Source organism: Sphaeramia orbicularis, chromosome 22 (assembly GCF_902148855.1).
Source record: "Sphaeramia orbicularis chromosome 22, fSphaOr1.1, whole genome shotgun sequence".
Lineage (NCBI taxonomy): Eukaryota > Metazoa > Chordata > Actinopteri > Kurtiformes > Apogonidae > Sphaeramia > Sphaeramia orbicularis.
Window position 1 is genome coordinate 48850449 of NC_043978.1, and position 15963 is coordinate 48866411.

The window sequence follows — 15963 nt, forward strand, 5'->3', positions numbered from 1 at the left end:
GAGGAACCCTGGCAGTGCCTGCTCAAAGAGGGGCCACATTACTTCTTAAGTTTGAGGGGAAAAACACACAAGGCGGCATGAGTTTCCCTGAATGACTCACTCTTCCCCACCACAACATTCCTTCTGCCCAAAATCTGCTACTCGGAAACAATGTGTACTCAGTGAAAGCTTACAGAAGAGTTTAACATCATAACATACCGTTAGCTTAGCATGAAGATCTCAATTTAGCACATTTACTTCCTATCCTTAACCCTAACTTTAGCATTTTATTTCTCTTCTTCAATATAACCATGTTTTGTCATGTTTATTGCCACAGACACTTTAACCCTTTCATGCATAAGTCACTCCAGTGACCAGTTATTCTCCAGCTGTTCTCTTGTATATTAATGGGTTTAGTTGTTTTAGTTCCATATCAACCAACACAGTGGACACTTACGCATCATCTCATATCCTGACATTCATACCATTACTATAATTTTGCCGTTCTTGATAAACCTGATCTGCACCAACATGTTTGAGCGTAAATCAATTGTTACTTGTTAGACAAGAAGGTTTTTTTGTTTTTTTTTTGCACATTATCTCAATGAAGTGAGGAATTAATAGCATTAGAATATGTTAAAATGTGAGACGACATCAGATTAGCAGCATTAAACATGTTTTTATTTCATTGTTTTCCTATCCCTCTCTGATATTGGGTTTTAAACACATGTTTCTTTACTTCAAAAATTAAATGCATGGATATTTTTGTAACTCCACAGGAAAAAAAAAAACTCGATCGCATTGTTTTTTTCATGCCTGAGGAGGAATAAAAACACTGAAGAAAAAAATCTTGACTAAGGTTATCACAATTAATGCATTAAAGGGTTAAACTGTATTAAGCTACATTTGATTTGAACTCATATTCCCAGTTCTCCCTTTACTGTCACTGTCACTGTCATACTTGGTCTCTTCCTGTTTATCTGTACTGTAAGCTACTCACAGTTTGCACGCTACGAGCCACATTTAGCTCATTGTAGTTTTATAATGTAGTTTTACTGGGACAGACATTGAACAAACAGTAAACAATTATGAATGTATGTTCAGTACTTTATGGGCGGTACCCCTCTGCGCGCGGGTCAGAGTGATAGCAAAGCCCCTCCTCCGTCCGTTAACAGCTCGCGCACTAAACTCGCATTAACGTAACATTAATCCCTTATGTCCGCACGTGTAGCCCAGTCAAAAACATGAACTCCTCGTGCACGCCTGTCAAGCTAACTACCGTAACCGCTTGGCTATTTTTCTTCATAAGTAAAAATTCAACTCCACTTAACGTAAAACACATTCACGCTACGATAAACTAACATGTAGAATTAACGTGAGGGCGGCTCTGGTTTACGATAATACCCGCTTGCAGGATGACAACAAACTCATGTGAGCTGGAGTTAGTAACACAACAGGGTTTATTTAAGGTAGAGGAAGGCCTATTAACATGGAGCTAGCTTAACAACGGCCATGCTACTTCGCTCAAGTACGGTGGTATTTGAAAGAATAAATTACTAAAGACTTACGGCGTTGTGTTCATCAGGTGAGAGGAGCCGCTGGTGTGAACGGGGTCCTGCGGGACTGTGTACAGTAAAGTTATGGCAGGCAGGAAGTGGAGCTGGAGCCGAGGCCGGGAACAGAAGCAACTGTCATGCTGCCTTCACGGTCTCCTCGAAAACTACAATGTCAACAACTCCACATAGGTAAAGGAACGGAAACCAATGCTTTTTTTTTTTTTTCAAAATTAATTAATTAATTCATTTATTTGAACAATTAACATTGAACAGTAAATATGCATAATAGTATACAACAACGAGGGTAGAAATTTCCATAATTCACAGACTCTTTTACATTATATAGAGAAATACAAGTAAGTAAAACCATTAGGAAAGACTAAATAAATAATAAATAAATGAATAAAAATAATTAATTAAAAAAAAAAAAAGTGTAATAAAAACAAAAAATTGCTCGAGGAATAAATAGAAATTATACTAATTGAATAAGATTATACATTTGACTTTTTTTTTGTTGTTGTTTTATTTGTTTTAGAATTTATACTGTTTCTCAAATTGTCTACATAATTGAAAAAAAGGGCTTTGAAAACAGTGATGTTTGGACGTTGATGTGCAAATTTGGAGCAATGAATGTTAAATTTGGCAAAAATAATCAAAAGGTCGATAATATATCTTTTTTCTGTAGTTATTTTATCAATGTGTGATAGGCCAAATAAAATGTGGAACGGAAACCAATGCGGAATCGGGCCTGGGGAATACTTGAATGGGATAGGAGTGTATGCACGTTGATATGTGGTTTATGTATATGTTGCAATGCACTTATGTATCTTTTAACCCTTTCATGCATTAATTATTACAGTCTTAATCTAGATTTTTCCCCCAATTGTTTTTATTCCTCTTTAGGCATGAAAAAAAAAGGCGATTGAATTTTTTTTTTTTTTTTTTTTTTATGAACCTATTTTTCATGGAGTTACACAAATGTCAACTTGTCTGGACACCATGCGTTTCATTTTGAAGCAAAGAAACATGCATTTCCTGATACACTGTCTAAAATCTATGAAATAAAAAAGATTTTAATGACCCTTTTAGATAGTCTTAATCAAAGTCACTTTGTCTCCAAATTTTATTCAAAGCTGCAGCATTTGAATACTGATAAGTTATCATTTTTACGGAAATCATGGGAAACTCAGCTGAAAACAACAATAGATACTGACATATGAGAGGAAATCTTACTTTTACCTTCAAAAATATCCATATGTAACAGATTTAGAGAAATGCAATATTTTATTTTACAAAATGTCTGTATATCTCCATATATGTACAGTAAATATACAGCAGGGGCCTCTCCAAACTGCCCCACATGTAAAACTATTGTAGGGACAAGACTTCACTGCCTCTGGGAATGCGAAAAGATTCAACCATTTTGGCAAACCATATTTGTTGAGGTTAGTGTGGTCATTAAGCACCAGGCACAGCCTAATCCATTATTGTGTCTATTGGGATGTATCCCTGAATCATTGAAAACACATATGTATGTAGTTCAGTTTTTGTTTATGTTGGGCCGAAAGGCTGTTATGACCAAATGGGTTGGAGAAGAACCTCCTTCAATACATCTGTGGAAATCTTTGATATCAGACTATGTTTCTCTGGAAAGACTAAGATTTTATATTAACGATCAGAAGGATGTCTTTACAGCAAAGTTTGGAAAAGTGTTGGAATATCTGGGTACTCAGACTGCAACTACCTGAAATAGACTTAATACGGATTTTTGAGATCATTGCTGTGGACATATTTTGGATTACATTTCATACAACCTGTTTGTACTGCGCTGGATTGTATAATTTTGAAAATGTTCAATAAAAAGAATGTTAAAAAAAAAAATTAATGCTGCTAATCTGACGTTTTCTCATATTTTAACATACTCTAATACTAGTCATTACTCACTTTTGGTTAAAAAAAAAACAAACCAAACTGTTGCCTAATAACAATAACAAGGTCAAGGTTTATTTATGTAGCACACTTAAAAACAGCCACTACTATCCCAAAGTGCTGTATATAATGTGTATAATAATGAAACAGAATAGGAGTAAAAGACAATAAATAGAATAAAACAATACTGGCACATAGTTCATGCATTAAAATTAAGCAATTGATTTACACTCAAACATGTTGCAGATCAGGTTTATCAAAAACAGCAAAGTTACAGTAATAGTATGGATGTCAGTGTATGGGATGGTGCATGAGCGTCCACTGTGTTAGCTGATGCGGAACTAAAACAACAAAACACATGAATATACAGGAGAACAGCTGGAGAATAACTGTCCACTGGAGTGACCAGTATGCATGAAAGGGTTAATCTCTCTGTTTTTTTTTTAAAAACCATCCTAATCTAGTTAATTTCCTAATAACCACCCACAAGGACCAGAGAACAAAATTAACCACAGAGCTATAATCTAGTACAGAACATCTGTACTGAGTCTTTCTGTGCATGGTCCTTGACAAATAATTAAATGAAAAAAGGAAAACAACACCATCTATCACCAGTGTATTTAATACAGTTACTGATTACTGGCTTTTGAAGCCAAGAGTCAAATATTAAAGTATGCTGTAAAAAATCAGGTAAACAACAGCAGCACATGAGCTTTAGTGGTACATATATACAAATGCAAAGCACAAAATAACAATAAGAGAATTACATTAAAACAATGGTACCAACAGCTATGAGCCAGTATTGATGCAATCGCCAGATGGTAATTATTTTCTGTTTGAATTGATTGATTGATTGATTGATTGATTGATGTCTGTATGTCTGTATGTATGTATGTATGTCTGTATGTCTGTATGTATGTATGTATGTATGTGTTTGTTTTGATGTTGTCAGAATCATACCCTGGGACTAAAGGTGAAAGAATCAGATTTAGAAAATGGTGAATTTGTTAATGAAAAATGTTGCACAGAGAAAAAGCAAATTAACCTGAAGGTGCTATGATCAGGATTGTTACAGATATTATCCTAAATGATTAAAAGTGTAGACATACTCAGCAGTTTTAAAACAAATCTACACTTGTCTGAAATCTTTGGCATATTTTGATTCAGAAAATACTGAGAAACTGTTTTTGTTGTTCAAACATAAATAGTACATGAGGGGTACAAGCAGGGTTTACAGTACCTCTGAGGATTATGTCAAAGCATATTCACTGATCAAAAGCACAGAAAATAGTTGTACAAGTTTGACGGATAGTAACAAAAATCTAGACTAATGATTGTTATTGATTGTCCTGCTTTTGCAATGTAGGTTTACTATAGTTTACAGTCAAACCAGAAGCTAAAAATGAACTTTTTTACTCTGGGTCTTTATCACCTCTAGATACATTTTGTAAAGTAGACAATCAGAGAAGTTCTGATGTCCCCATTCAACTTGTTATCTTTATATTTCCCAAAGTACTTGAACTCATCAGCAGACCAGATTGAACCAGAAGGAGGAACAAATCCAGAGCAGCTGCAGGCTGACCCCAGAGCCGCTGAGAAAGATGAGTTGCGGCAGTGAGGGGTTCAGGAAAAAAAGAAATCGCTCATATAGTTCCTAAAAGGATATTCAGTTTTATAGTGTTTTCTTGACCAGGAAATAAGAGCTTGTTTTCAGCAAACCCAAAATTATATTTTACATTGTAAGGAATACACTTACAAGTATTTATCTATGCTTATGGCATCAACTTAAGTAATTTACCATCTACTAGTTAGATTTAACATTTTAATTGCAATATAAATGTACCAGGAGCCTATAAACATGCTTGTAAAGTATACTTAACATTTATCTGTAACTCTAATACTCACTTAAGGGTCCGATCAAGCGAAAATGAACATCAACATGAAAAAGTACATTTGCAGACATCATTTATCAAGTGGGCTCATTTTTTTTGCTAAAGATCTCTATTTTATGGAACTGTTGTCCTTTTTAAAATACCACATTCACAGTACAAGAGAAGTTCAGGACCTTCTGCTAGGCTTCATTAAATCAACAAAAAGACATGCAAAAGACTGTCTATTACTTTGAGAAATAAAGATTCTGAATGATGAAGGTTGTGAATTCATACACTGGTCACATTTAAAAAGACTATCTGTGAACTGTTACCAAGAAATTACTCTTTATTTGTAATTTATCTGCATCAGAATGGACCACCACAAGTTGTAAATAACACTGTGTTAGTATTAAATACATGCAATAACGTATTGGGACTCTATCTGGCTTGTTGTTTTCAAAAATAAGTCAACATTTTAGGTGATGTATACTTTGGTAAAGAGACATCCACGTGTTACTATGGCAGCCTGTCCACGTGTTACCACATGCTCATGTCAATAAAACAGAGACTTTTCAATATTTTACTCCAAAATGTGTTTTCAGCATAGTTGAACATAATATCTTAAAGGTTTGTTGTACTTGATATCAATTTCTGTCGAGAACCGCATGTTTTGAATGTTTGCGTTAAGCTTAAAAAATTGATTTCCATTTCAGTTCCACATGTTACTGAGCAGTGATTTGACATTTTTCACCTAAAAATTGTATCTCCCCAAATTTTGTTATACATAATGTTAATGTGCTTATAAATACCTACTCATATATGTATAATACATGCATATAAGTTACTCTGCTTACATGACAGAGACTGTTGAACACTAAATGTGTCCACGTGTTACCGCTTGATCGGACCCTTAAGTATTTGTTGGTTCGGCTTCAAACATTAATACCTAAAATTTGTAACATTATCAATAAATGTATGCTCATTTTTTCTGGATTTAGTTAAAACAGTCCCAAAATATATTCACAGATGTTGCAACAGAAATTAGTTTTGCTGTTTTTTAAAAAAGCTGCAGTTGAGTCAGTCTGACATGAGCTGTTGTCATGGCTGAAGAACAAAACAGAGTGAGTCTGTGGAAATGTGGTCACTCTGTCCTAACACACACTCTGGCCGTCGCTGAGCATCAGAGCCACTGATTTAGGATTCAAACCGCAGGGCGCGTCCCAGTAACTCTTCCTATTGGTGGATGAACAGCACAACTTGATGCTAGTTTCCACTCAGTCTGAGTCTACCAGAACCGATCCAACACAATGACTCAAACATACAGTCAGCCTGATCACAATCAAGGGTGACAGGAAGGGTGCACAGATAGATAAAAAATAATATTGCTCTATCAACAAATCAGACAGTCCATTTTATTTGTCTGATATTTCTCTTTTAAAGTCCAAAATATTTTTGTATTATGGTGTCTACTAAAAAATTTCGCAGGCTTGTCCCTATCAAATCAGAAATTATTCGGTGTATGGACACTCCAGCCTAATAGCCTCCATATTTAATGCCTACAAAGATATACAAATGTTTCAGCACTCAGGATAATCATGCATTGTTTATTGCATAGATGTTGTGTCCAAAGCATGCCTGCTGAAAAATTCCATATATTGACAGAAACAATAAATTAGACCCACATATTCTGATTTGGTGTACGGACACTACTTGGTGTACAGACTCTACAAGATTGGAATGGAAATCTGGCTTACCACATGGTCGCACCTCTGTTAGATCTTTAATTAAGTCTTCCTGGTACAGGAGTAAATAAACTTTTGTGAACAAGTTATAATAATATATCTATAAGGCATATACGCCATATTGATGGAACTATATTGGTGTACGGACACTGCATGAATTTTGGTGAACAACGCGCCATTGAAAACATACGGTTCGACGTAAACATCCGTTTGCCACATTGTTACCAAATTTTCTGCAGCCAATAAATAACAGGTTCCCATTCTATTATTACAATTAAAGGGCTGTAAAAGAAGGGTTTTCATAACAAAATGGTTGATTGTCTTAATACTGAAAATAAGAATTGATAATCAAACAGCTGTTCAACAAAAATGATCAATAAATGAAAAGCAATGTGATGTGTGTATTTTGAAATAAAAAAGATACAGAAGTTGAGTAATAATTATTTATTGTGTTACTAAACACTATGTACAATAATTTTGCTCTCTTATAACAATAAAATTGTGCACGTTTTCACGCTCATTGGGTCGCCATTTTATCAGTTTTTATTCGATTTTCTTCAAATTTGGAGGATTGCAAGATCTAGTAATAAGATGGCCAAAGACACATTTTGGGAATGGTTTTGGGGGGATCTTTTTGTAATACTGATTAATAACTGATGCAAATATACTTGTACATCTTGATTGTGATCAGGCCGAGTGTGTTAGTAACTGCAGAAGCATCCGAATTTAATTCTAAACTAAAAATACACACAAAACATTTTCAGTCAGACTGTCTTTAGAGGTATTACTCATTCAGACTTGCTGCTAATTTAATTTACACTACCACATGTTTTTATGTTCAGCTCACTGTGTGATCTGCCAACTGCTGTGAATATATTTCCTGTGGGGAAACATTCAATCCCTTTATTTATGGTATTAATGTTCCTTAAAGTAATTTAAATCTTGTGTTGTTGATTAATATTCCCTAAGCAGATTGTTAACAAGTGGCAACAGTTGTGTTATTTATACTACAAACAACATTTCACTCCCTTAAGAACGTGACAGAATATGTCATTGATTGTAAACAGACAATACGCATTCAAGAGTTTTAGAGTAAATATTCTTCAGACTGCCCTCCTCCTCTTCCTCACAGTCATATCTTTCTCTCGCCTTCTTTTTCAATGGAAATGACAATCAATAGAAACAAACGGCTCATTCAAATTGCAGCTGCAACACAGACAAAATAAAGTTTACACGAGGATAAAATGAGACTGAATGGAAATGACAGCTGCTTTATTTGAGTTTCAGTTTGAGATCTGTTTGTTTCCAGTGTTAACAAGACAAACTGATGAACATGTGCTTTGTCTTTGTTTTGTTGTGTTATGTAGTTGTTTGGAGGGCCAGGCATTACGGACAAAAACTTCAATCTCAGCTTTTTGTTACATCATATAATGACAGCATTGAGTTTGGTTCTATGATTTCAAGACAAAAAATGATTAAAAATTGTGTTGTTTACTAAACCATATGCCATGTATATCAGTAATCAACAATAACAAGACGCAGGACTCATGAGGGTGTCAATATGCATGATTTGTTTAAAAAAAAAAAAAAAAAAGATTTTACCCCACTTGGATTTAAATAAACAAATATTCCGTATCCTTCCTTTGGATAATTACAGAAGTGAATCATATGCTTCAGTTACAACAAATTCTTTAACTCTAACTGATGATGTAAGAAGATGTAACTTCTCTTTTCTTAAACCAGGGGTGTCAAACTCATTTTAGTTCAGGGGCCACATTAAGCCAAGTTTAATAACATATAAATAATGTCAACTCCAAAATTTCCTCAATGTTTTACAGCAAATAAAGTAAAATTATGCAATGAAAATGTTTACATTTACCAACTATCCTTTAAAACATGTGAATAACATGAACAAATAAAAATTTCTTACGAAAACTAAGCGAAATTTTAACAATATTATGTCTCAGTTTATCATTTACACGTGTATATTATGACATACAGATCACAGTGGATCTACAAATACACAAAACATTTAATAACAGGCAGAATATTGTTAAAATTACACTTCAGACATTTCAAAATGTTCATATTTGTTGAGGTTGTTTGTGTTTTTGTGAAAATTTACTTTGTTTTAGTGTAATACAGTAAAATGACATGAAAATGTTTACATTTACGAAGACAAAAATGTCGAGTTGTGAGTATTTATAGGTTATTATGGTAGTATTTTTCTGATCCGACCCACTGGAGATTAAAGTGGTCTGTATGTGGTCCCTGAACTAAAATGATTAACATCTTTAGAGTAATTTTTGCATTTCACAAATTCATCCCAGGGGCCAGACTGGACCCTTCGGTGGGCCGGATTTGGCCCCTGGGCCACATGTTTGACACCTGTGTCTTAAACAAGCATTAGTTTGATAGAGAACATAAAGATTGGACTGTGTTTCAACGGAAGAAAGTCATGTGGTCTGAAGAGTCCACACTGACCCATCCTTTATATAGACTACATCAATAAGTTCCATTAATATGTTTGATTGAACAAAGTACAGGGTTCCCACAGGGTCTTAAAAAGTCTTGAATTTACAAATCTGCATTTAAGACCTCAGAAAAGTCTTCGAAAGGTAATAAATTTTACATGGTAGGACTTAAGTTATGTTGCCATAAACTTGTTCATTGTATTGTGTTTAAATGTGTCCAAGCTGAGTACTTTTTGGGCCAACATTTTTGGTGCTTATTCAACAATGTTTAAAAAAAACATGTTGCCTAATCCCATGACTGCTTTATTCGGACTCAGACCTGAAACCTGCCCTCTTGAGAGTAAAGCTGCGGTGATCATAGCATTTTCCTCCTTAATTGCCAGATGTCTCATTCTCCTCTCCTGGAAGAAACAAGCACCTCCAAACTTTACTAGATGGTTTAGAGACACCATGCACTTCCTTAAACTTGAGAAAATTAGATATACTCTTTTTCTTTTTGTTTTTTTTTTTCTTTTTGTTTTGTTTAATTTTGAATTTTGAAACTTTTATGTCTTCCCTTTTTTTTTTTCCTTTCTTATTATGGTTGTCTTTTGTATTTTCTTATTTGTGATTATTATGTCATATTTTGGGCACCTCTTTTGAAATCCTTTCATAATTAAGAGAATCAAGTCCTCCTTGTAGATTCGAACTCGGTAGTAATAGTGGGATAATTGGGAGGGCAAGACGGGGTGATTGGGAAAGGGCATAGTCTCCTTATAGTTGTCCTCATTTAAATAATGTATGTATCCTATTTTTTTTTTTTTTTTTTTTACAGAAACACTGTTTGTTACTGTATATGTTCATTGAAAACTTTAATAAAAACTGTTAAACTAAATGTGTCCAAGCTGCAAATAAAGTAACGTTACTCGACTCAGTTCCACATATACCAACCTGACAATTTACACTGAAATTAGGATCCAATTATCACTACCTTTGCAGCCTCCGGTGAGAAACATTCATCCCAACACACGTGCAGCCATTAGTCGTAGGCGTGTCGTCCAACAAAGCTGACTTTAGGAACTTGGGGTGGGGTGGGGGTGGGAATCAAGGCGCTGGAGACACATGAGCAGTCATCGAAACACATTGCCCAAGTAAAAGCCAAACGACAAACTCCTGCCATTTCTGTGTTCACGTCAGGTACTGGGTCAGCATCAGCTAGTGGGCCTAGTACAGCAACAAAAATCAACCTCTGAACGATGTTTTGGTTCTACCCCGACCTTAAAAGCAGAGGTTTTGTGGATTCTAAATACTGTAGCTAAACACATGCCGACGATGGAAGCACCAGACTGTTTAAATGCATGTCCCCTGATTCAGATATAGCTAGTATGTTTATGTGTGGTGCTGACAAAATGGCTTACATAGCTAAATTTGGATTAACAGTGTACATAAAGACAGAGCTCATTTTGAAAGTGAACAATGGACGTTTTGTTCTTGTGTTTGGCTGTGAAATGGGCATTAAATTATAATGTAAGTAGTCTTAAAAAGGTCTTTAAAAACTCTTAAATTTAACAACATTTAACAACCTGTAGGAACCCCAAAAGTAGAAAATATCAAGTTTTGCAACATGTTTATCATCTTTATATTCATAATCTTTAACATTAGGCATCTGATGTTGACCAAAAGCCATGGTGTTGGGAAGATGTGCAGTGATTCAAAAGAACAACAATCAATTATTAACCTGCAATATATTCAAAGTACAGTATATGTAAGAAATATAAAGTATATTTGTGTTAAAATATAACAAAAGATGCTAAAAAAAGATTCATCATAACTACAAACACCTTGAAACTCTGCCTAAATACAGTGTTAAAGTACTTATTTACATCCCATCTCTGTAAGCAAATGAAATGTTACACTGCAGATGCCAACTGGGCACCAACAGCGGACCCACAGATACTAATTAGCTGGTGACACTGGGCAAAGCTCAAAGTTATTTTCCTCAAGTTGGCAGAGCAACTGTTTATTTTAATCCACTGACTGGTTACAACAACTTTCATATCCACAAATTGTGGTACTGTGTACAGCAGTAATTCTTATCTCCCACAGGCTCTGCTCCTGAGGCTACTCCTTAATGAATTCTAACAGCAAAGAGGGATTCAGCAGGATGCACCAAAAAACTCTGCAGGGGTTCAGAGAAAAAAAAAAACAACCCCCAAAACAACTTCTGTTCACTGACGAGGGAGAGGCTTTTGCTTTACAATTACAGTGTTTTTGTTTTCTTCCTCTATCATCATACAAGAGCCCCATGGGGTGAATTCAGAGAGTGTTTTTTAATTTTTTTATGTCACTTGCAACTAAGTCACATATTCATTTTGGTTCCTTTTCTATGTTTTAACCACATTATTTTCTGATGGACATCTCCTGACGTTGTAAGATGCAAAATGATACTAACATTCATTCATTACCTCCGCCAAGGAGGTTATGTTTTTGCCAGGGTTTGTTTGTTTGTTTGTTTGTTTGTCTGTCTGTTTGTTTGTCTGTCCGTTAGTGTGCAACATAACTCAAAAAGTTATGGACAGATTTGGATGAAATTTTCAGGGTTTGTTGGAAATGGGATAAGGAAGAAATGATTAAATTTTGGTGGTGATCGGGGGTGGGGGGGCCCACAGGGGGGGCCACTGATCGTTAGTGTGCAACATAACTCAAAAAGTTATGGACAGATTTGGATGAAATTTTCAGGGTTTGTTGGAAATGGGATAAGGAAGAAATGATTAAATTTTGGTGGTATTCAGGGGCGGGGGGGCCCACGGGGGGGCCCACTGATCAGCCTTGGCGGAGGTCTGTGCTCTCCGAGTGCTTCTAGTTCATTCATTCATTCATTTTCTAAACCTCTTTATCCTCACTAGGGTCACGGGGGTCGCTGGAGCCTATCCCAGCTACTTATGTTCAAAGGCGGGTTACACCCTGGACATGTCGCCAGTTCATCGCTGATATAAACATATCACCTAATAATATGGAATAATGCAGCAACAGTTCACCTGATTGGATCTCCACTATGGTAAGATGATCCTGTAAGAAACAAAGTATTCTAAAAGATAATAGCAGATATCTACGATTAGATAGATTTGTAATACTGATCTGACCCAGTCATCTTAACTCTTGGTTTACTTACTCATATTTTTGTCTGATCGTTGACCTCTATCCAGTTGAATTTGTGTGATTTTTGGTCTAATCAACTACAGTTCAGAGATGAGACGGCCCACTGAGGAGTGATTTCCTGTGTCAAGTGGGTTTCATCCATAGTCAGTATTTAGTTACTGGACAGAGAAACTGTAACATCACTTGTTGATTTCTAAACCATCTTTTTGAAGCCAGACATTTGTGATTTGGCTGTGATCCATGTTGTTTTTTTGGATTCAGAGGTGATTTTATTTGGACGTATATTTGGCAGTAATGTGAGGGGGTCACGGGTAAACTAATGCTAAATGCTAACCAACAGACTGTAAAATGGTGAACTATATCGAGAATTTGCATTTGCAATGTACAATATCAAAAGTCAATCGGCAGAGTTGTTTGTGTCATTTATTAACCAAAACTATAATTGAGTTCTGTTTGGAAAATATAATAATTTTTTTATTAGCTCCAAAAGTAACTGTTGAGTGAGTTGTCACAACATCTGTCTTCAGATATCAAAGCCCAAAGACCTTATGAACAAAATTAAAGCTAGACCAAAACATTATAGGGTGCAAATAAAACAGATGAGGCCAAAGACCTGAATGACTCCTGGAAAATATTATCTATATTATAATACTGGAAGGTCTCAGAGTGTGTGTGTGTGTGTGTGTGTGTGTGTGTGTGTGTGTGTGTAGGTGTGTGTAGGTGTGTGTGTGTGTGTGTGTGTGTGTGTGTGTGTGCGCGTGCGTGTGTGTGTGTGTGTGTGTGTCAGCACGATGCTGACAAATAGAGACATTTTTAGCTGACCAGTTTGGTACCTACATCGGAGGGATAGTCCCATGTCCACATTAAATAACTCGGCAAGTTCATAGGACCAATATTTTCGGAGATAGTCATTTTGGAATTACAATCACAGAAGCACAGTGCCACGCTGCATGATGGGAAATGAAGTTAAAAACAGGAACGCCGCATTTACTCCCGCAGTCCCAACATATCGGTATTAACATTGGCGCCTGCAGTCATATGGCCTGTGTGTACTGAGAGACATTTGGCATTGCCATTTCTATGTCACTACTTATAAAATATAAATTAACATCTTTTCCCAAAAGTCTGCTCTCCCCAGCATAAAAACTACCACGTCTAGAACCTGTGCTTCCCCACAGGTCACATACTAGTTGAATTTGTATTTTTAAAAAGAAGTTCAGTGTAAGTCAGTGGGATCTAGAGCTTCATGTGCCAGCGCCTAGTGGCCGTCTGTGGTATTACAACTGTAATATACTTTGGCATTGGCTTCACACATCTGATTGACCCACAGTGGTGCTCTCTACAAACAGTTCATGTTGCATCATCACGAAACAGCTGTAATTCCTTTGTTACAAACAGCTTTGATGTTATTTTTTATGGATGAGAGTCTCATCCATCCATCCATCCATCCATCCAGTCTCATTATTGGTCTCATCATGAGACCAATAATAATAATAATAATAATAATAATAATAATAATAATAATAATAATAATAAATAATTTGGTGTCTTCATCAGTCCACATTATTTGTCACTACTCACAGTTATACATTTGTGCTTTATAGGAATATTTGAGAAGACCGTGTCTGGGTATGCTAATGTTAACTGATACATCAGAATTATTTGAATTGTTTGGCCAATATGCACATCAGTTCTTTTTCAAAACAGTAAGAGTCTTTTACATTTTGCATTTACATAAATATTTTCTAAAGGAAAATTTCAAATGCTCAGGAATGAAAATGCACTTTAAGGAAGAACTGAACTACATAATAAATATAAACTAAATATATTTTTGAATATTCTGACATATTAAAAATGATACACATACATGTTTAAGACACAATAACTGTCTGTCATCCTCTTGATCTGGTGAAATAAATTTCTTCATATTTCGTTTACACCAAAATATTATTATTTTCTCACTACTGAAATTAGCTCTTATTAATCTACATTCATTCATTCATGTGACATTCATGTGACTTTCTGAATCCTACTATCCACAGCCACTTAGAGACAATAAATTAACCACTTCTTAACATTGCTGCAGCTGGTGTCACGTCGTCACAGCTGCCACATGTGTCATCTATCAAACTCTCCAACCTTCTGCTTCGTAGGGAACAAAATGTCGCAAGGATTTGTTTTATGCAAATGAAGGTGGCCAAGAAGCTCCACAGCGATTTGCCAATGAGAAAAGTGATATGGTGGTGAGCCAGAAAGTTTTGAACCATCACTGTTGGTTCCAGGACTCGTCTTCTGCATCCCCCAGGTGCAGATAGAATGTGAGTGCTTGCCACAGAGCGGTGTAAATTGTCAGAGACAGGGATAGTGTTGCTTACACTGTGTTTCCAGTGTTTTCTCCAAAATACTTACAGTGACAGCAGACCTGAACAGCAGAAAATTGGAGGAGCCGTGTCATGTTTTTCTGTCTCCTGTGGGTCTTCATTAAACTGAGGGCAGGTGGCACTTGTCTCACAGCTGATAAGGCAAACTGAAGGTGGAGAGGCTGAAACACTAACAACAGCTCCTGTCGAGGACGACTTATAAGATGAAGTAGCAGGTAAATATCAGGAAAATCATAATAATAATAAACTTTATTGCAGACACAAATCCATAAACCACAAGCACACAACATACAGAATAAATAGAATAAAAAGGATGAAAAGAATAAAAAAGAATAAAAAGGAGAAACAAAAACTAAGCGCGTTATAAAATCACACATGCATTAAACTGCTATGGAATATATTGTTATCACTAAGGTGATACAGCGGCTCTTTACAACTCTCATAAATCACTGATCAGAAATCAGCTCAGACTTTGTCAGGACTTTCTGTACGTTGCTCATGGGGAAAAGCACAGCAAGTTTTTTGTCCGACTCCAAGCTCAGTCTCTTGGGTATCAAGAAATGCAGGTGTATATAAAAATGAACTAGAGGGTTTGTCTACACACACCTGACGACTAAGCAGTAGTGTATAGTGCAAAGTGTTCTGATGTGCATAAAACGGTAAGGTAAAGCTCAACAAATGTCGTGAAGTAGCTACTCAGCACAAAAAGACACAATGCTAACTGAAGTAAAACTCTTACTCTAGTTTGGAAACAAGGTTAGTTTGAACCAAAATACAAGCAGTGATTAAATTATCATTTCTCTTTCTACTCTGTAGGATATGATGGTAACTCTCACCCCAAGACTCATCTTAAAAACATGTAGACCACAGGTGTCAAACACGTGGCCCGGGGA

At 35.8% G+C, this 15963-nt stretch overlaps 1 protein-coding gene across 1 annotated transcript in view; it reads right to left on the reverse strand.

Moving 5' to 3' along the window:
- Positions 1-1680, reverse strand: part of syne3 (spectrin repeat containing, nuclear envelope family member 3) — a 57501-nt gene extending 55821 nt beyond the window's left edge. Inside the window, exon 1 of the mRNA XM_030127296.1 lies at positions 1548-1680. The gene's annotated coding sequence lies outside the window, so the exon portion shown is untranslated. The remainder of the gene's footprint in view (positions 1-1547) is intronic.
- Between the last annotated feature and the right edge of the window lie 14283 nt (positions 1681-15963).